At 38.3% G+C, this 20032-nt stretch overlaps 2 long non-coding RNA genes across 2 annotated transcripts; both read right to left on the bottom strand.

The window, feature by feature from the left end:
• Window positions 1-440: 440 nt before the first annotated feature.
• Window positions 441-11074, bottom strand: LOC119778779. Its single transcript, XR_005280128.1, has 2 exons — window positions 10806-11074; window positions 441-1061 (listed from the first exon to the last, which is right to left on the bottom strand). It is a non-coding gene; the product is annotated as an uncharacterized LOC119778779 (long non-coding RNA).
• Window positions 11075-11117: 43 nt separating this feature from the next.
• On the bottom strand, window positions 11118-19282 carry LOC119778785. The gene is made up of 4 exons (XR_005280129.1): window positions 19179-19282; window positions 18884-18994; window positions 16230-16388; window positions 11118-11340 (listed from the first exon to the last, which is right to left on the bottom strand). It is a non-coding gene; the product is annotated as an uncharacterized LOC119778785 (long non-coding RNA).
• Between the last annotated feature and the right edge of the window lie 750 nt (window positions 19283-20032).

Below are 20032 nucleotides of genomic sequence, written 5' to 3'. Positions count from 1 at the left end.
AAGCAGACTCATATAGCCAGGAAGGCGTAGCGCTAAAATAAGCCATGTTGTGACCGGATGCTACATCTGAAAACAAGTTTCAGTTTCTAACTCAGCGAAGTTCCTCAAATGGCGTTTAAGCCACTTATTTTAGAACAGCCTGCCTTACTGAGATGTAGCTTCGCTCTCTCTTACCTTAAGTGAATCGAAGCAAGCAATCACCCGCCCGTTGTCCACCTGGCAGCTCTTCGCCGGATGGGCGAACTTGCACTCCTGGTCGGAGCGTGAGCAAGTGCCCCTCTGAAACTCTCGGCATACTTCCAGTGTCAGCCACTTTGTGTCGCGGATGTGTGCTATGTTCATGGCCATGGCAACACGCAGGCAAAAGGTGTTCTTAGCAGAGACACGTCAGGTGCGGATAAAGTACTTCTAGTGTTTTAAATCCACAAATGTCCTTTTAAAAAAAAAAAAATGTTTCCTTTATATCTTTGCTGCTTGTGATTATTTGAAATAAAACATTCAGAAAAATGCGATTGGTGAAATGCTGCAGGACAGTGTTTGCTGAGGACGTTAATGGGTCATTTTCCTGATGCACGTAACACCCGGCAAAGATCTGATATCCAGGAGCCTACAAATGTGTCCCTCTTCACTCTTTTAGTTTATTGCTTACTTTCTTATGCAACGTCCAAACTGAGAGCCCTCTGGTTGGGTGCAGTGAAGCAGGCAACAAAGGTGACAGTCTATAAAGTCTGCTTCAGGAAAATTAAGGACACTGAGATCTGAGCGGAGGCCTCAAGGGGTTGAAGGCGATGGTGAAAGGCAAGGTGGGTGAAATGCTGTTTGTGGGGCCTGGTGGTGCAGTGGTAAGGCTGGTCAGCTGGTAGTGAGCAGCAGGGCCGTCTGGTGGGGAGGGCTGATGCTGGAGTGGATGCTGATGGTGGAGAAACTGGGGAAAGGTGTGGTCGTTGTCCTTTTACTCTTAGAACTGTGGCAGCAAGCGAGCGAGCAAGGGGAGAGGGGGATGGAGCTTCAGCTGTAGAAGCAGGTCAAAGCTGCAGCAGACATCAGGGAAGGCACTTCCTCTGAGGAGAGAGGGAAAGACAAACAAATTAGTCTAATGACGGCCACTAAAAAAAATATCGTGTTTTCCTCTGCCTCGTGTCTTCCAGATAAACTTCTTATCTGCTGCACCTTTAAATCGTGCCACTACAACACTATGCAGCTGGAAAAAAGTGGAAAAAAAAATGTCTGAAATACCACAACATTAGCCAATAACAAAAATAGCTTTCAGCATACCCTGTGCACTAAATACAAACGCATGCTCATCGTGTCATTGCACTCATACTCACACAACTACAAAATCCACAAAGCAGCCATTCACAGCTTCCGCCTCTTCCGATTGAGGCTTTAAAATCAGATCAGGTCAGATTTTCGTGTCGTTTTCCACCCCGTAAAGTAAAGGTCAGTTAGAAAAAGCGTTTAGGGAAAAAAAAAATAAAAAATGAAAGGAAGAGAGTGAAAGCAAAGAGGGAAGTTGAGGCAGGGCAAGAGGGAGAAGAGTTTAGTCATTTCCTTTCTTGTGAAGTCTTGTGAGAGTGGGGACCAATCAGAAGGAGGAAAATTGCAGCAACATTCTGGGCTGAGGGCCAGGTGAGAGAGAGGAGGGAGGTGGGGAGCAGACAGGAGGCTGACCTGACTGCTGCTGGGGAAAAACACAGACGCAGAGCGAAAATTATCACTGTTTAATATTTATATAACTGCTGCCTCTCGCATAAACAGGTGATCAATCACGCTGCCGTAAACTGCCAACGGTATTATGCTCATCAAAGAATGATACATTCAAAAGTTAGAAAAGAGGAAGGCTTGTTTTCTCGACTACCGGCTTCTTTTAAAAATGGCGTGTTTTTAAATGTTTTTGGTATACCATTTGACTCACCATTTGCATGATTGGACTCCCAGGGGCCCATCCTGCTCTTATCACACCAGCAGCCTAAGTCACCACACCCTCTGCACAGAGAAATTGCATTTCCCAGAAAAACATGTGCACCTTAAACAGCACAACTGACCCCTGCTAAGTTAATAACAACGCAACAAGTTATATCAGAGCTCTGCAGCCGCTTAGCCCAAGCTAAGACCGCCTAGCAACACAGATATACAACATTTTAAAAGAAAACCAGAAAATGATGCCTCTTTACCTTAGATGACCGTTAAACAAATGACTTATTACTGCTAGAAATGACCTTTGGAGCAGAGCAATGATTATGCACAAATGCTGCAACTTCTCCACTTCCCTAGGTGCACATAGAAGCTCAACGCTTGAACAATTCAACCGCAGCATCGAGCTTTAGTACAGAGGAGATCATATCTTGAAAAAGGAGGAGTGTTTTATTATTATTATTATTTTTTATTATTTATTTTGGGAGAATGTCCGGTAACGGGAAGCAGAGGATTTTAAGCTGAAACTTGATCTAAAAAAATCAATTGTATTCAATTGCAGTCAGTTAAAACCCGCTATAACCTCTATGAGGTGCACTGACAGCAACAGTGAAGAAGAAGGGTTAAATTTAGCATTCTTTAGTCTCAATTATGTTTAAAAAAAAGATAAGGATATATATATTGTATAGTTATAGATATATTTAAGAATGTAAAATTAGACCTTATGTTCCACAGCCTTTCTGCACAGATCTGCGGTAATTAAGACTGCAAAGAATGGAGACTGCAAGACTAGTTATTTTATTCAGTTTGAGCTCTAGATCCATGTCTGTAATTGGACAAAATAGATTAGGATATGTTGAAGATGTTTTAAAAAGTTTGGTGCAAAGTTATCAATTCATATTTGCACAAACTACACATGAAGAATGCAGTTTAAGTTTCAGTAATCTTTCCTAATTTTAGTGGCTAAATCCAGGGGGATACAACTAACAATTATTTGGCTAATCGATTAGTCTGTTGATTATTTTTCCAATTATTGGATATGAAATAAGAGAGGAAAAGGTTCCATTTATAAGATTTAACACAATAATTTAAATCACATTAAGCTAAAACTATACAACCTAAGGGGGTTCTAGATAGAGCTTATTCAAAGAAAAAAAAAGTTCTTATAAGCAAAATTTTTATATATTTTGTACAATTTTGGCAGAATTTACCACTGCACCAAGCAGTTTGCTATTTGAGCTGATGGCATTTGTTAGAGGCTGTATAGTGTAGTTAATGATTAATCAATTACTAAATTAGTTTTTTTCAATTATCAATGAATTACAATTCATTTAAATAACTTCATCAGCCTTTATGGACTTTACAGCAGTTTGAAACAGTAGCAGGTTAAGTTTTCTTTAATAGACTTTTATTAAAAACTTTCTGATTTCGATAAAGTGGATGATAATGTAGGAAAACAGTCACAAGATCCTTTTTATCCTCAAATATATGGCCTTCCATATTTTTGTTTGGTTAAATCTCTATCACCAAGAACTATCATGACAGAAGTTCTTCATCATTTCATTTTTGCACTTGTTAAAGGTCAGTCCTGTCATAAGTAAGCATGCAAGCCCCCTATAAGACCTGCTTGATAACAAATGATGTTGATGCGACTAATGTGGCTGAACTGTGTCCTGCCAACACTTCTTCACAAACACACACGGCAGCTTCTCCTGAACAAAAGCCGCAGCTGGACACCCTTAATGAGTTGGAACGGAGGATTCTATATAAAGATTTCATAAATGAAAGGCACAGGCCACAGTCTTTAAGAAAACGAGAGAGTTTAATGGCTCGTCGCTTGAAAACCGATGCCCCCTGAGATCTGTCTTAATCAGTTTCCATGGTTTCTGTTTGAGTCAGACAAGTGGATATCTGTGACTATGCAGTATAGGGTAATGTTCTGGAGCGATAATGAGCTCTCTTTATGATCCATCATGTCCAGACGTGGGCATTTTTTGCCCTATTGATTTCTTCATCTCAGTGGGCTTTCCTGTCAGCATACCCAGTCCTCTGTCAAGTTTCACTTTACTGTACCTCTCTCCTGCAAATCTATAAAAAAAAAATGTAAAAAAAGTTTGCTTCAAGCATCAAATGCACATTATGTTTTAGGATGGATTCATCTAGAAGTCAAAACTCCATCCATATTTTAAAGCGACTGTCGGGCCTAAACTCTTCCAGCATCTTTAGCAGTCCTCCCTCGGGCTCCAAGGTTTTGTGGGCTGATGCAAGGTCAGACACAATGGAGGAACTGGTTGGCAAGAGAGAGCAAACAAGAAAGACTCTGTGCTTCCTATTGCTCTTTAGAGCACGTGGTCCAAACATTGCATGGTGGCAAAAAGAAGAAGCATGCCTTCAATATCAGCACATCACAGGCAGCTCACGGTCATGTGACACCTGAAAATGCCTTAACGGCATGCGCTGTATCACAAACAAGTCTGCACATCTTTTGCTTTCTCTTCAAAATGAGCTGCACAACATATCAGCTCAACAACAACGGCGTCCACAGCTTTAACAGAAAGCACAAACTGAGCACAAAGCCTCCTCGGAATTTGATTGGTGATTATTCGCTGAGGTGTTCTTCTGCACAAAAGACTGTTTTGCAATGAAGACGTGTCTCAACTGATTAGAAAAGCCGAAGCTGTCTAAGTATTGCAAAAGTATGGAGGGGATGTTGAAGTGCAGCTTAAAAAAAAAAAAAGAGGGTGAGGCTCCCAGATGAAGCTTCCCGAAAAATGAATGAGGGGCCACATTATAACCACAGATTAACTTGGTTTGACAGAATAGGACATGAACAAATAAAAACTGCTTAACAACTGACCTGTTATGAAATCCTGCTTTGAAATTATTCAAATTTGTGCTCTAGATTGAATCAACTTTTTCTATTTTTGTCCAAAATTTAAAAATGACAGACAGAGGAACAAACAGATCCCACTTTGTACTTTGCACTGATATTAAAAAATATATAACTAATTGATTTATATGGTGATTATTCACATGATGCGGTTGATTAGAGTTACTGACAAAGCAAAACCTTTAAGCAGGACTCCTTTTTTCAACCTCAGCAGCGGCGAGAAGGAGAGAGATGCGTCTGCTTCTTCTGGTTTTGCTGCTCTTCAGTAAAATGAAGTAGTTTCAGCATTCTGACCGAGGTGGAGTCAGGGTGAGGGTTTGCTGATGCAGGTCATCACACAACACAACGCAGTGGGAAATTCAACACCCCTGGCCTTTGTGCTCACACTGCACCATGAGAGACAGAGCATCCTCACTGACCTTTACATTTATACATACAGTTTGCTGCATATATCAGCCCATCTCTAGTCTCACATTGAGTTCTGGAAGGCTGACACACACCAGCCATGAGTAGCAACGAAAACACTTAATTTTAAGCTAAATCGGAGTCATTATGTCGTTTTTAATTGTAAAAACATGTCCTGCCCTTGAAGTCTAATCCAAATATATTTGTTTTTAATTGGATAATGACGTTATTTTCCTTCTCATGCTTCTAGCGTCAACATCATCATTATCACTATCAAGTTGTAAGTCTTCCGAACTATAAATTCAACTTTTTGTCCCTCAATTACATATAATTTGGCTCTCCAAGTGTAGCGCCAGCTAGGAATGCCAAACAAACAATGCCTATTGATTCCTCTAAGAGCAAACCACTGGGGACAATGAGATCTCTTGTCTAGCATACATAGACAACTAGTCTCACACATACACACACACACACTGACAACATACAGAAATGCAAACCTTAGCAACAAAACACAAACCTCGGTCTGTCCCGACACCGAGTATTCTTCCAGTGTGGTGAATATCTAGCTGGGAGCAACACTGCATCTTTGTGTACATGTGAGAGTAAGCATGTGTGGCACCATGGCACAGTGAACAGCTGAGCTAATGAGCCAGCTTTGATAAGGAAAAATATTAAATGGACAAAATCATTACACATTGAACTAAGATGCATGAGCAGATAACAGTCAACTTCAGTTAAAGGTTTCAAAAAGGCGAAAACTTTCTGCCATACAGTCCAAACTGTTTAAAATTATTTTCATATGCTGGAGAACGTGCTGAAGTGAATACACTGCAAAAACGATCTCGAAATAAGTAGAAAGAAATTTAATTAAGTTTATTTATGCTTAATTTGAGTAGGTAAATAAGATGATTTGCCAATGGAATGAGATTTTTTTAATCTTAAAATAAGATAATTAGATAATATTCACTTGAAATAAAAAAAATGAAATTGTTTTTTTCTTATTTTAAATTGTCTTGTTCAATTGGCAAAATGTCTCAGTTAGGTCCTCAATTCAAGAAAAAATGCACTTATTTTAACAAAGGATTACTTATTTAGATCTACTTCTTTTGCAGTGTAGTTTTCTACTGGAGTATGAAGTATACATTAATGTAGGGCTGAAACAATGAGATTAATCGTGATTAATCGATTATTGAAATAATCGTCAACTAATTTAGTAATCGATTAATCGTTAACTTTAGTAAGCAGACTCTAAAACATGCCTTTAGCTGACAGAGCAACCCGCTTACATACCCACAGTAATGATACCAAGATAGTAAAATATATAAACATTTTTAATTTAACATGTCTATGTCTGTCTATATGTTCTATCCATGTGGAAAAGTTTGAGTTTCACGTGCTTTAATTTCATAAAAAAGTCTTCTTTAAAGAACATTTGGCTATCCAATTATTGATCAATTAATAAAAAAATAAAAAAAATCGACAGCTTAATCAATTTGCAAATAATCGTTAGTTGCAGCCATACATTAATGTAGCATTGCTCCTCCCCGCGTAATACCTCACTCTGCAAGAAAAAGTCAGCCATATATATATATATATATATATATATATATATATATATATAACGCTTAAATATATTTGAGGAACAACATAAAACTAAAACAGAAGGACCTATCTTTCTTATTGAGGTATCACGGTTAAAAAGATGCAGCTGGCAGAGAGCTTAACTTACCAACCACTTAAAACAGACCTGGTATACAGCTAGAATTACTACCATATAATGTGCTTTTTATATTATAAATCTACTGCTAAATCTAGAGTATTGCTTAAGTCTATAAAATCAAAATATGAAAACAGGATATAGATAAGATTAGAGTTATTTTAGTTATTTTATTAGCATTAGGATTTTTACTAAAAGAAGTTAGTTAATGCTAGATTATCCATGTTGGACATTTGTGTAATCACTGAATTTGAGGCTAACATTAAGATCTCATACAGACTTATGCCTAAAAATGTGTGACGATTAAAACAGCTACTGAAAATAAAAACAATGTGTAAGAATATCTCTGTCCCACAAAAAAAAAAAAAATATCGACAACTGTGGAGGTTTTACACTAATATTAAGTTTTAATTTGCAGTAGATTTTATTGAAGATATATTAAACCTAACTTGAAATGTTAGAGACCAAAAGCCAGCCAAGAGAATGTTTATGTTGTTCTTTTCTATTATGAGGGGGGAAAAAATCCTCCCATGAACAAGTAAACATACTGTACAGGAATATACAGGAAGTTTATATTTTTAAATACGGTTGTTATATTTTCTTATCCGGCTTGCCTAAAAAGCAAAGCAATACTTTTTAAGTAACTGCCTCTCTTAGACTGAATCCTATTTCTAATCTTACCCATGATGCCTTGCACTAGGTGCTGTGTTTGAGCACCAAGTTTTTCTGAGGAGTTGAAGGTTAAAGGCAGATGGCTTTGTAGTATTTAGAAATGCAAATATTTCTAAATTAAGGCATTTAAATAACAAAATGGCCGCTGTGTTTTATATATTGTGTTTTTCACTGGTAACTTTTATTAAGAAAAAAAAAACAATAAACCAAACATTTATCAACAAAAAAAAATACTTAACTGCCACGGTAAAGCCAGAATATGCAGCTTTGTGTATTTCTGTTTTCCAAAAAAATGCAAAAATAAAAAATTTAGTAGTTTATCCTCTGTGGTTTATATAGCTACATTGAGTACAAATGTAATTGATGTATTTTTGATGTACTGATGAACCTAAACGTAATTCTATTTTGAGATAATTATATAATTTATTGTAAGTACGTCTTACATATGATTGGAAATCTAAATTCCTTTTAACAATGGTGTATGTTTGGTACATTTTTGTTCTTCCTTAAAAAGTGCAAAAATAAAGACTTCAGACATGTGCTGTAGGACTGATTACTTATACACTCATGTTTATTGAGTCTCACATGTTTATGCATTATAAATCAGTGAGGGTTGAAGAAGGACTGACTTCATCAAGGAGTGTCCCAATTATGTTGATTTAATTCATTTTTTTAATCCAGTTTATTTATACAGCACCATGTCACACAAAATGGGATCTCAAGGGACGTGTGTTCTCAATGGAATATACCTGAATTATGTACCACCAAGGAAGAGAAACACTAAAATTTTGAGTAGTTATTGTAAAACTGTGACTTTTTGATTGAAGATCAATTTTCATACATGCTCAAAAATGCATTTAAACATGACTCCATATAACAGGGGAAGCAATGGATGATTTAGGACCTAGATAAGGATTTAGTACCCTTCAATGAGATAATACCTAAACTAGCACATTTTCTTATATAATTAGGGTTATATATATCAATCAATAAAGTTTTTTAGGGCCAATGCCTACACTGATTATTTTATAACAGTCTAACAGATTCCAATATGCGCTGCCACAATATGTACTCACAGCATGGCTACTGAATGCACTTATGAATCGTCCATTGCAGCACCGGGAAAAAAAAGAATGCAATAATCAGGCAAAAATCAGCCAATGTATCGGTCTACTTCTAGTTAGGATTGCAGAAGTTTGACTGGGAAGTGCAGATTAAATAGTGTTTTGGCGAACATATTGTTTCACCAGTATATTTACTGACTTGTTTAGAGGACACTTTTAACAGACAAATCAGAACTAGTATCAGTGATATTACACTGCTAATTGTTTGTTTGCCTAATAATTACTTTCCCATATAAAATCGAGATGAAAGAACACTCTTAACTGTTAGATTTGTCTATCTCTTCCTAAAGTATTAGCTGCTGATGAGGGCAGAAATAGATAAGTATCATGTAAGATTAAAGACGTGTTAATTATAGGAGTAATCCCGAGCGGTTCCTCGCCTCTGACAGCTGTTGGACTCAATTATTATTATTAGCTTAGCTGGACTTGTGCTAAGTGGTGAGTGACTTACCCAACAAAAGCTCTGGGAAAGTGTCACTCAGATAAGGTTAAACTGTTGTCATAACATCAGAGGAACATGCAGAGGATTCCTCGTGTAATAAAGGCTTAGCCTTTCAGTGTAGACTCAGCCATCCACATAATCCTGTCTGTAGGGCAGATTATAAATCATAGGTGACATACATCAGTGGATAGGAGACTGTACCTGTTTATATATGTATTTACATCGACAGTAGCAGCATGTTGCCCTGACATCACCGCCGCACAGTGAATGGGACGGGTCAACATGCAGGAAGGGCTTTTATACAAACTCCACCTCACATATCACACTTCTGTCCATATGTGTACATAAAGTGAAGTTGTTTGACTACTAGCCACCATGAATCAAACTCAGTCACAACAATAACATTCCTCTTTTTTCCTCCCAACACACCGCCAAGAAGCAAGCCTGCAGGAGGAGGGTAGAGATGGTTAAAAGTTTAGACAAAAAAGGAGAAAAACGAGAGGAAGCAAGAGTTCAATTCTGTGTAAATTACCAACATCTGCTACATTAGTTATATTTTTATTTTTTTTTACCAGACCTAATGACTTGACTAAATGAATTGCGCAGTGTGTCGGAGAGTTCCTGGAATTTAAAAAAAAGGAAATGCAAAGCAAATGCCGCAAAGTTCTAAAAATGACGATAACATGAAAGAAGAACATGACAAGAAACCCCTCAAACAATCAATTAAAACATTAAAAAAGTTCAAAGTCCACTTACTTTCACTCCGGTAAAAACATCAACACCTACAATCCCGCCTGGTTACTGGATTTTCTTATTTTTCTCTGGCTCCTTTCTAAACTTTCTTCCTTTCTTTTAGTCACTTGCCTGCTGTCAGACTTATGAAAACACTCAGACAGACAAACACGCTAACACACACACACACACTCCCACAGACAGAGTCACCCTCTAAACACACTCTTCTCCTCCCGCGACCCGAAATACTTGGCAACATTCTACTGTACTGAAATACAGCTCTCACCATAAAAGGTAGCGGCGGCTTTCCATGTCACATGTAATTTACATAGGCTGGGGCGGGAGTTCGGCTCACGCTGCATACATGTTGAAAACACACAAGGATGTGGAGCCATGCTTTCCACCTTTAGGCTGACGCAGCGAATGGAGGGGGTGGGTTGGGGGGGGGGGGGGGGGGGGGGGTTAGGGAGATGGTTACCAGACTCAAGGTTTACCAATCCCTGCAGGATCCTAACATGTCCAATGTTGAGTCAGATGGAGGGAATGAACGCTGAGTGGGCGATCTATTGATCCTCTCCACTGCTTCCTGGAAAAACCACAGCCCTCCAAAGTCTCTCTCTCTCCCTCTCACACACACCAGCATATTTTCTTGCAAACCAGCGCTACCCTCAGGAAGAAGTTTGACTGATTTGAGCCAAGAATGTGTCTTTCAGTGAGTGAATGCTCATGACCATAAAACAAGCTACAACACAGAGCAATGTCAGAAGCCACTTACAGAAACAGGGCTCCATGTCTCTATCTATATTCTCCACTGCATGGAGACTTACTTTGCAAAATAAAGCTCACACAGGAGGAAAGATCTAGATAAACCAATGAGATATGGTGGAGTGTGGTGAGCCCAGCTCTTACCTCTCACATTGCTCTCCAGCTCTGTGTGCGTGAGCTTCCGTGTGACGACTGGCTCTGTGTGTTTATGCACGCATTCAGACAGGCCGCGACAGCAGACCCTTAGGCACCGGCTGGACCATTCTCAGGCAGGCAGGCGGGCAGAGGGAAGGCAGGCAGAACGCAGCAAGGCAGGGCGACTCGCAGAGGAGAGGCAAGCGAGGGAGTGAGTGAATCAGCAGCGAATGAGTGAAGGAGCAGTGCAGAAGCGAGGACCAAAGGGAGAGAGAGAGAGAGAGAGAGAGAGAGAGAGAGAGAGAGAGAGAGAGAGAGAGAGAGAGAGAGAGTGAGCGAGGAGGAGTGTGTGTCAGAGCCTGGTGCGTGTGTGCGTGGGTGAATGCGTTGCAGTGTATCCCCTCCCAAACGTCTTCGAGTGTCTGAGCCAGGCTGTGGCGAGCTGTGCTGAGACGGGCTGGGTTGTGTCTTTACTGATTCCCCAGCCTCTGAGTCGTCTGTCTGCAGCAGGAAAAAGCTGCTCGCTGGGCGGCAGTAGCAACAGCTGTGGAGGAGGAAGAAGAGGAGGAAGAGGAGGGAGCTTTGACTGCACTGTGCATACAGATCCTGCAGTTACCTCTCCCTACCTCTGATCTACACTCAAGCCGACCACGCCCCCCCTCCCTAAAACAACACCAGGAAGTACTGGCTCAATTAGAGCAGCATTTCCCTAGCCTTTTCAGTGGTGCTAGGGAAGGAGAGAGGAAATGGGCAGGAACAAAATCATCAGGGAATAATTTAGAAAAGCTAAATAAACATAAATGCAAAGAAAGACCAGGGAAAATGAAGTGGGGTATCAAGAATTAAATATCACGACAGGGAAGTTAGAGTACGAGTGACGTATGTGAAGAAACAAGGTCAAAAATACAAGGAAAGTTAGGTAGAAAATGGCAGCTGGAAAGAATGAATAGCAAAAGGGGTGTGGAGGAAACAAGCATGGAAAGATTTACAGGGAGCGTGTGACAGAATAGGTCTGGCTTCTGTCCGGCTTCCCCTCTTTCTCCTTGGAGCTGCTTTTCTGCTGTAGCATGCAACCCTCTGCTCAGTCTGACATTGCAACAGCATGACACGGTACACCGAGCATACCCAATCTGCACTGTAGTTATATACTAGATATACTGCTGCTGGTATACGTTTAAGGAAACACAAAGGTGAACGAGTATACTTCGTGGATATAAAACATCACAAAAGGGGGTCAGTATAGCATAGTTTTTATGCAGGTCAGCAGCTTTTTAAAGAGCAAAGTGGGACAACACAAGAGCAACTAAGCTGCTAAATCTCTTGTATTGCCACCTTTTCATTCAGGGAAAAGTCATTACAACTGGGGGAGCCAGAAATTGAATTTAGCTATGATGCTGCAATATCCGGCAGCTTTAGGAGACAGCGGCCCAGACATCTGTAGGGAGCCTACAGAATGCTTTGCTGCTAATTACGCAAATTCTTGTGAAATCTCATTTCACCTTGAATATGATCAGTGGAAAGGAGTATTTATATGGTTTCTATATGACGTATTAAGGCTTCTTTACTTAAAAAAATGATTTAAGAAATATTCCCTACATTTCTAAATACAAGTTGACTGAGAAAAAAAAATATCTTATGTGCTTAAAGAAATGATTCTGAAATTTGTGATGTTCTGATAATTCCGATTAGTCTAAACATGTGTTAGTTAAAGCTGAAAGCTCGATTTTACTGCTCTTCTGAATGGGGTCAACACCAAAGTAGACACTTTCTGTCTATAGCACTGCAAACTGCAATGCACCACTTTGGTTTTGCATTAGATGGTTATTTACGCCCCAAAATACCCTGATTATTTATGTTAACCTGAGGCGGGTGGTTGTGTGAAACCACTTACCATCCTGTGTGAAACACGACAAAAAAAAAAAAAAAAAAAAACATTTCTGGGGAGAGCAACTGTGTCATTAAAGTGGGAAAAATAAAACTAGCCTTCACCTTATGAGATTTGTGCTTTTTACATTATTTGTCACAGTCATCATGGGTTGGTGTCGCATTTCAAAAAAACTTAATTAAAGGGATTAATTGACTCCTCCACATGTCATTGCATTTTTTTAAGGTCCTGCTAAAGATCTTATTATTCAGGTTACTTGAAGGAAAAACAGATTAAAGATTTCTGAATACTGCTCCTCAAAGTTAAGAGTTTAACATGTCTGGTTAGGAGGCTCACAATAAGCATTTGCATAAACGGCTAGGATGTTTTTTGAGATAGGAGGTCTATCTTGTGGTTTAGGACTAAGTGTAAATTTAAGCCTTAAGGCTCCAGCTAACATAACGTTACAATAATTACAATGTGAAATTATTACAATGTTTCACAGCTTTTCAAATATAGAAGCTTTAATACATTACAATCTGAGTGGAACATTATATAATGCTCACCTACTGTAAGAGTTAGGTAAATTTTTACATATGTTATACATTTATCACATATATAATTTTTTATATTGCTGATGTATAACTTTGGAGCTGCACAGAAAGAGAGACTGAAATGTCTTATTTTCTCAGGGACATTTTCCACTGTTGCATAGCTCCCTTTAATCCAACCATGACCATAAGTCATCTTTGCAAATCAGTCCCTTAAATACTCCATGCCTCTTGATAATTAAGCTGCAATGTCGATGACTCACAGTTCTAATACAATAGTATTATAGTTTTGCAAAGAGAGATTGTGAAATACTTTGTTCTTCAAAATAGAATAATTGATTGATTTGTTCCTTTATCTAATGCCAGCTGTTAGTTTGTAGTGATGAGAAGAACTACTTTATATAATAGCGCCAAACCTCATGGAATACTGTCTAAAATTATCATAAGTATAGCTGCGGATGCAAGCAGAGCTCCTTCTAAACCCTCATTTTAAACATTGATAATCTTCAACACATTCTAGCATTAGCTCTAAAGATCTGAAGTCTCTGTGAAACTCAAACACTGAGGTGGAATTTCCCCTTTTCTGATGCAGCTCAGAGCAACCCTACTGCCTCTTTCTTCTGATTTCTATGACTATCTTTCACCATCTATCTTGCTTCTTTACTTATATATTCCACAATTATAATTTTATCTATTTTTTTGTAAGGGGTTTTTAGGCCTAGGAGAATTGGTTTCTATTTTGGACACAGTTTTACTTCCCTACAGATCCAAGCATAGATCTAAAAAGTTAAACAAATTCTGCTTTTTTCTTAGGTTTGCAAATTACTTCTGGCTTGCAGCATTTTCAAGTTGGGATCAGCAAAAAGTTGAACTAAACCAAAATAAAAACATGTCTTTACTGGGTTCACACTATATATATTTTTCTGCATAAAATCAACCAGACATTATTCTTTGGTTTTCCACATGTCTGACATTACAGACAAGACTTTTCTCTATGGAGTCGGAGGAGACAACACAGCGAGCAGCAATGCGAATAATCACAATGAGTCTGAGAAAACTGTTCACACTCAAACAAATGTTAACCAACCGAAAACAGGAAGAAGTGAGTAAGTGGTAAACTAAAAGGGGAATTCCGCCATGAAGAAAAGTGAAATAGCTAACTTCTCAGCACATAAACACTGAAGTATAGTGTTGCCGTTAGATTTGGCAAGTTTGAGAAACCAGCTCCATTAACCCTAGCTTCAAGATGCATTATGGTGAAATCATCTCTGCTGCAACATTTGGCTAATGAATTACAGAGCAAATTTCACAAAAAAGCTCCAAAACCTTGAAGTTCCTAATATTAAAAATGACTTATTTATCTAAGTCAAATAAAAAAAAGTCCTCACTGTAAGCTTTACCTCCTTATGCCATGACGTATTTAATATCACCCCTGATAATTTCCATTTTACGCTTCCATATCATCTCAGGGCTGAGCTATTTGTCAGAGCTCTGTAAATGACTGGTTGGCAGGTGTGAACTCTCATTGGTCTGAGGAAACATCCCAGGGCTTCTGTAAGCCAAACTCCGAAGGCTCATCCGTCAAAAGGTCTCCAAGTACACATTATAATCACATTACGGACCATCAGAACCCAATGATTTAGAATAGGGAAGAAAGTAGCAGTGTTCAATTTAAAATTGCCCTATTTACGAGCTGAAAAACTATAACGTCTGAGACCAAAGCAAAAAATGTTTATGGTTTGCCTATGAGCTCAAACGTTAAACAAATGCACCTAGTCTCATGCAGAAACGCAGTCGCATTTGCCTGTTGCATACTTTGCGGTTTTCTCTGAACTTGTTTTTTTTTCCATTATGATACAGTGGTGGAAAGCAGGTGCAGCTCAAACCGTCAGATCTGAGATACAATGTCTGTCTTGTCCCCTTCCATATCCCAGTGTTTTAGAGCAGCCCTGAACTGGCGGATATAACATAAAAGCAAATGAAAACATGTTTGCATTAGATTTCAATAAAGCGTTATCTCCTATTCAGTCTGAAGATAAAATACGGAACCCCTATACTCGCCTTACAACCAACTTCTACATGCAATGAAGGAAGAATATCAAAAACAAAACATTCATCTTAGAGTCACGTACACCTTACAGAGAGCAGCTAAAACATGACAACAAACAAAAACAATAAACAGTCAAAGAAATAGCTGCACATGGCCATAAATCCCACCGATAGATTCATAGACAGAAGTTTTACCTGCGTGTCTGTCTATCGCTGATGTCCCACTGGGACAGACTGAGTCGCTCTGATGCAGGTCATGCTGATGCAATGCATTGTGGGACAAACTGACATCTTCATTCCTTCCTTCCTCTACTCCTCTCACTCTAACTCTCTCACACTCTCATAATAGTACCGTCTGCTTGGCAACGGCCATACCGCAAATGTGGTCAGGTTTACTGCAAGCCATCACTGCAGAACATCAAGTCTCCATGACAACCACCCATTTATCTCATTTGCATCTCCTGCTTGCATTTGAACTCATGCCAAATATGGTCGCCTCTCTATGGATCCCCTTTTTTTTTTATAACTTCCTCTTTCCCTCCATTTGCACAACTGTGCATGCATATTTAGTGTTTAACATGCATGCTCTGCGAACCTTCTTAAACACTTGCAAAGGAGAGATGTAGAGCTTTTTTTTATAAAAGTGTGCAAAATGCCAACATATTACTTATATAGTCTCCAAGTTACAAATTGTCCCAAAAACGGAAAATCTTCATTAATATAATTTTTTTTACAGGTTAATTCAGCTGCATAACATTTTGAGGTATGGGGCTCATGAATATGGTTTTATTTACGCATGCATGTGTAAAAATGTTTCTGTGAGAATAATATAAGAGAAATAGAATGGGAAATGAAGTCAGTTTGCAGTTTGGGAGATAAGCTGTAAAGCAAAATGGGAAGTAGAGGGCTTGTATAGGGTGAGTTGCACACACAAACATCCACATACACAAACTACTGGGCTTCACTTACCCCTTTGGTTGTTCATCTGCGTGGACCGATGCTGCATTTCCTCCACTCCTCTTCCTCCCAGAAGGACTATGTCTATCAAACCTTCAGGGGAATGTTGAACCAGGCCTCTGGGGCCCACACACGCAGCAACACTCAGCAGCACTCAGCACCTGTCTCCAACTGCCACCTTAGAGAAAGAGACACGGTCAATCACACAGGACAGCACAGCAGAGTGGGAGAAAAGTCAGAGGGTGGGAGGTCTCGCAAGCAGTTCATCAGCAAAACACAACAATTTTATGTTTAACGGTACAACTTGGCTTAATACAAATAATTTACAGAATACTAAACTTTTTGCTATCTTAAATAAAACAGAAAAATGTTTGTCCAGAGTATGAGAGCATTTTAGCCATCTCTGAAAGGGAAAACCAAACTGTCATCATTGCCTGATAGACTCCTTAAAAGGTTTGGCTTTCTTGATAAATGGGAGGAACTTGGTTGTTTTGACTAAAGCCTCAATAAACATGGCTTAAGCCAAAAGATTTATAACACTCAAGTACTTGCAAAGCAAAAAGATTTACTGAAAAAAGCTTAATATAAATATTTTCCTGCATTCGGTTCTTTATATAAAAAAAAACAGAAACCAAACTTTTAAAATAATCTATAATTTATATAAATCTACATACAATTGCTATTTAGTGTGGTAATAGGAAAACTAAAGTTTAGTTTTTTTTTCCCTTCACTTTTGTTTTGGGTTGGTTAGAATTAAAAATGTTAAATGCCAGAATAGGAGATTCTTTTTCTTACTATGTTGAAATTTGAAGTTGATTTTATGATTTTCTGAGCTTCTAGCAGGTTAATTTACAACATTTAGCTAATTTTGCTGCATTTTAAGACACCCACTTAAACATGCTGCTATAAAAAACCTAGACTGAAAAGCTACCAAAAGAGGAAGAAACCATTAATCCATAAAAACAGCAAAAAAGACAAATTATAGTTTCCAATCAAAATGAAGGACAAAGCCCCAACATATCTGGAGACCTGTCCTGTAGTATGTTCAAAATAGAATAACAGTGTTTGGTCATATTGACCATCTGGAGGCCATTTAGAGAAGGAGGCTGTTAAGTAAAGGAATGGCACCATCATTTTATTGGCAGGAAGGATTGGTGCATTTCACAATATAGATAGCTGCATTTTACGACATACTGTAGGGCAGGATGTTGAAGACTTTTAGCTCTGTCTTCCAAACAGCAATGACTCTAGGCACGCCATCAAATTAGTTACAATCCCTTTAAATGAAAGAAAGCGATCATTTTATGTTTGATAAGCTGGTAGGTCTAATACGAAAGAGAATGGTCCCTCAGCTTTAGCGCTTGAGGTTCAGAGTCCTGCACCTTTTGGATGTGTCTGTATTTCAACAAATATAAGTCAAAATATCAGGTCATTAACAGGAATACGTAGAACCTGGCTCAATCGGAATACAGCAAATCATAAAAGACACCTAAAACAGAAGTGTAAGTGTGGTCCAAATCCTGCTGGCAGCTAGAACGGAGGTAGGAAAGGGATCCTTTATGCTTCCTCTCATTTACATTGTTTACATATACATTTGCAATAATGTACTTTAACTGTAATATGCAATTACCTTCCACTGCACTTTAATTTAGATAGCTTCTGCACAAACTTTATTTATTCATTTTATAGTAAAACCCATCTGTATATATGCTATTGTACATAACTGTTAAAACCTTTTTTTATAGTAATATCCACCTATATATTATATTCGGTACATATCCAGCTGTAAATTTAGTTCATAACACTAGTGACCTATATATTATATTCATTATTTATAATAGTATTCATCTCTATACTCATTCAGTAGAAACCCATGTCCTGTATTTATAGAACCATTATTTATCCTGCACTTGCTGCTATTCTTCTGGTTAGACCTAAACTGCATTTTGTTGCCTTGTACCTGTACCTGTGTAATGACAATAAAGTTGAATCTAATCTAAATCTAATCTAATCATAGTTCATTTAAAAAAGGAACCTCTAATAGGGACCTCCTTTGGGGTCCTTAGAAATGATAAAGCGCTATATAACTAAAGGCGATTTACCATTTTATAAAGCTAAGGTTGAAGTCTGTCCAGATTCCTTTCCTATCCACGATGTTCTTACTATTTTCCCCGCCAACATTGAAGGAAGGAGTTAAAGCAGGAGCTATGAGCTACAATTTACTGCACTTGGAGTCAGCCCTTAAATGCATACTGAGGAAGTATTTCAACCCCTTGGTTCAAATCTAAAAGCTGCAGGACACCAGGGACTGGAATTTTAAAAAACCCCACCAGGGTTGTCTAATTGTATATATAGGCAAAATATTTTTAATTGAAATCATGCTAAAAAAATACATCAAGCACAGTATTTCTTGATACAAGAAATGTTTAATTTACAACAAAATTTACAAATTTGACGATGTATTAAAAACCGCTGCCTTTTTCATCAAAGAATCCATATGGTAGAATACAATTGAATTATATTATTTAATAAATGTCATCTTTACTTGATAGTTAAAGTTTAAAGATTGTGTTTGATATACAAAAATCACAATAAAGATCATTTAAATACAAGCAATTAGAAAGAATAAACATGATATATTTAAGAAAAACTTCTCTTTAACTTACCACAAAGCTCCCAGCAGCAGCAGTCTCAGCCTCTCTAGCCTGAAAGGCTGCTGTGATTTAAGGGTTGGAATTTAGTGAAACAAGCTAATTCAGCCTCCCCAGCATTGCAAGCTGCCATCAGAGAGAGAGAGAGAGAGACGGAGAGACCCTTCTCTTTTAAAAACCCTTTGAAAACACTTTGGTCAACAAGGTGCACCACAAGGTGACCTGAGATCCAGCAATTTATATTAAAGTCTTTGTCCAAAAGTTGCAAATTAAACCAAACGAAATATAAAAACATTGAAGTCTACTTCACCTTCTGGCTCAGGCAGCTTTACAAGAACCTCATCTCGACCCAACTGTCATCTAATATGTAGGCAGCTTGGGTCTGTAACTGGATCCCGGGCCAGTATCAGAGCAACCTGTAATAAAATCACACCGATAATTAGGTGAGAAGAGGCGACTAATCTAAGAGTCTCTACTTACAGCCTTCACTTAGCCAAGCCCTGACACTGTCATATAATCTTTAATAATACCAGCCTTCACTGTAACTCTGCTGCAGGCATAGAAGTCATCTGGCTGAGTTTCATGTGACAAAGAGAATGAGAGAGGCTGAAAGTTTAACTCCAACAAAGTATTAGCTATTATTGCAAACATTACACCTTTTTATATTTGCTTTTTTTATATTAGCCGCTTTAAATTGTTAACTTATTTGCATAAATAAACATCTCCACTACCACTACATAGAAAAGTAGTAAATTAATGATCCTGCCATGCCAAGCATTCGCTTTAGAAACCAACAGCAGATGAAAAACATCTGCTTGTTGATGTATGTCAGACAGCACATGGTAGCCCAAAAAGGCCAAGGCATTACAGCTAGTCAGTGCATTTATGGAAATAATAGAGACATCACTCTATTAACCATGTAGTCAAAATAACAGGATTAGATGAAGATTATTCATTGACTCTTAATTCCCCTAAGATTGTGCCGTGTATTCTCGTGATATAACTGAGCATGTATTATTAAAGACAGTGATCACATGAGCCGTGGTATGGAATACAGAACAGGATTAGCCACGCTGGTGGGCTAAAGTATCCTGCAAGAACAGAAGGCAGACATTTGGTTGTAATATTGCTTCATTTGTGTAAAACACCCAAAGGAGAGAGCAA

The sequence above is a fragment of the Cyprinodon tularosa genome, unplaced genomic scaffold (genome assembly GCF_016077235.1).
Source record: "Cyprinodon tularosa strain WSP-4 unplaced genomic scaffold, ASM1607723v1 ctg1012, whole genome shotgun sequence".
Taxonomy (NCBI): domain Eukaryota; kingdom Metazoa; phylum Chordata; class Actinopteri; order Cyprinodontiformes; family Cyprinodontidae; genus Cyprinodon; species Cyprinodon tularosa.
The sequence above is the reverse complement of the archived record's forward strand: the minus strand, read 5'-3'. Positions and strand labels throughout refer to the sequence as shown.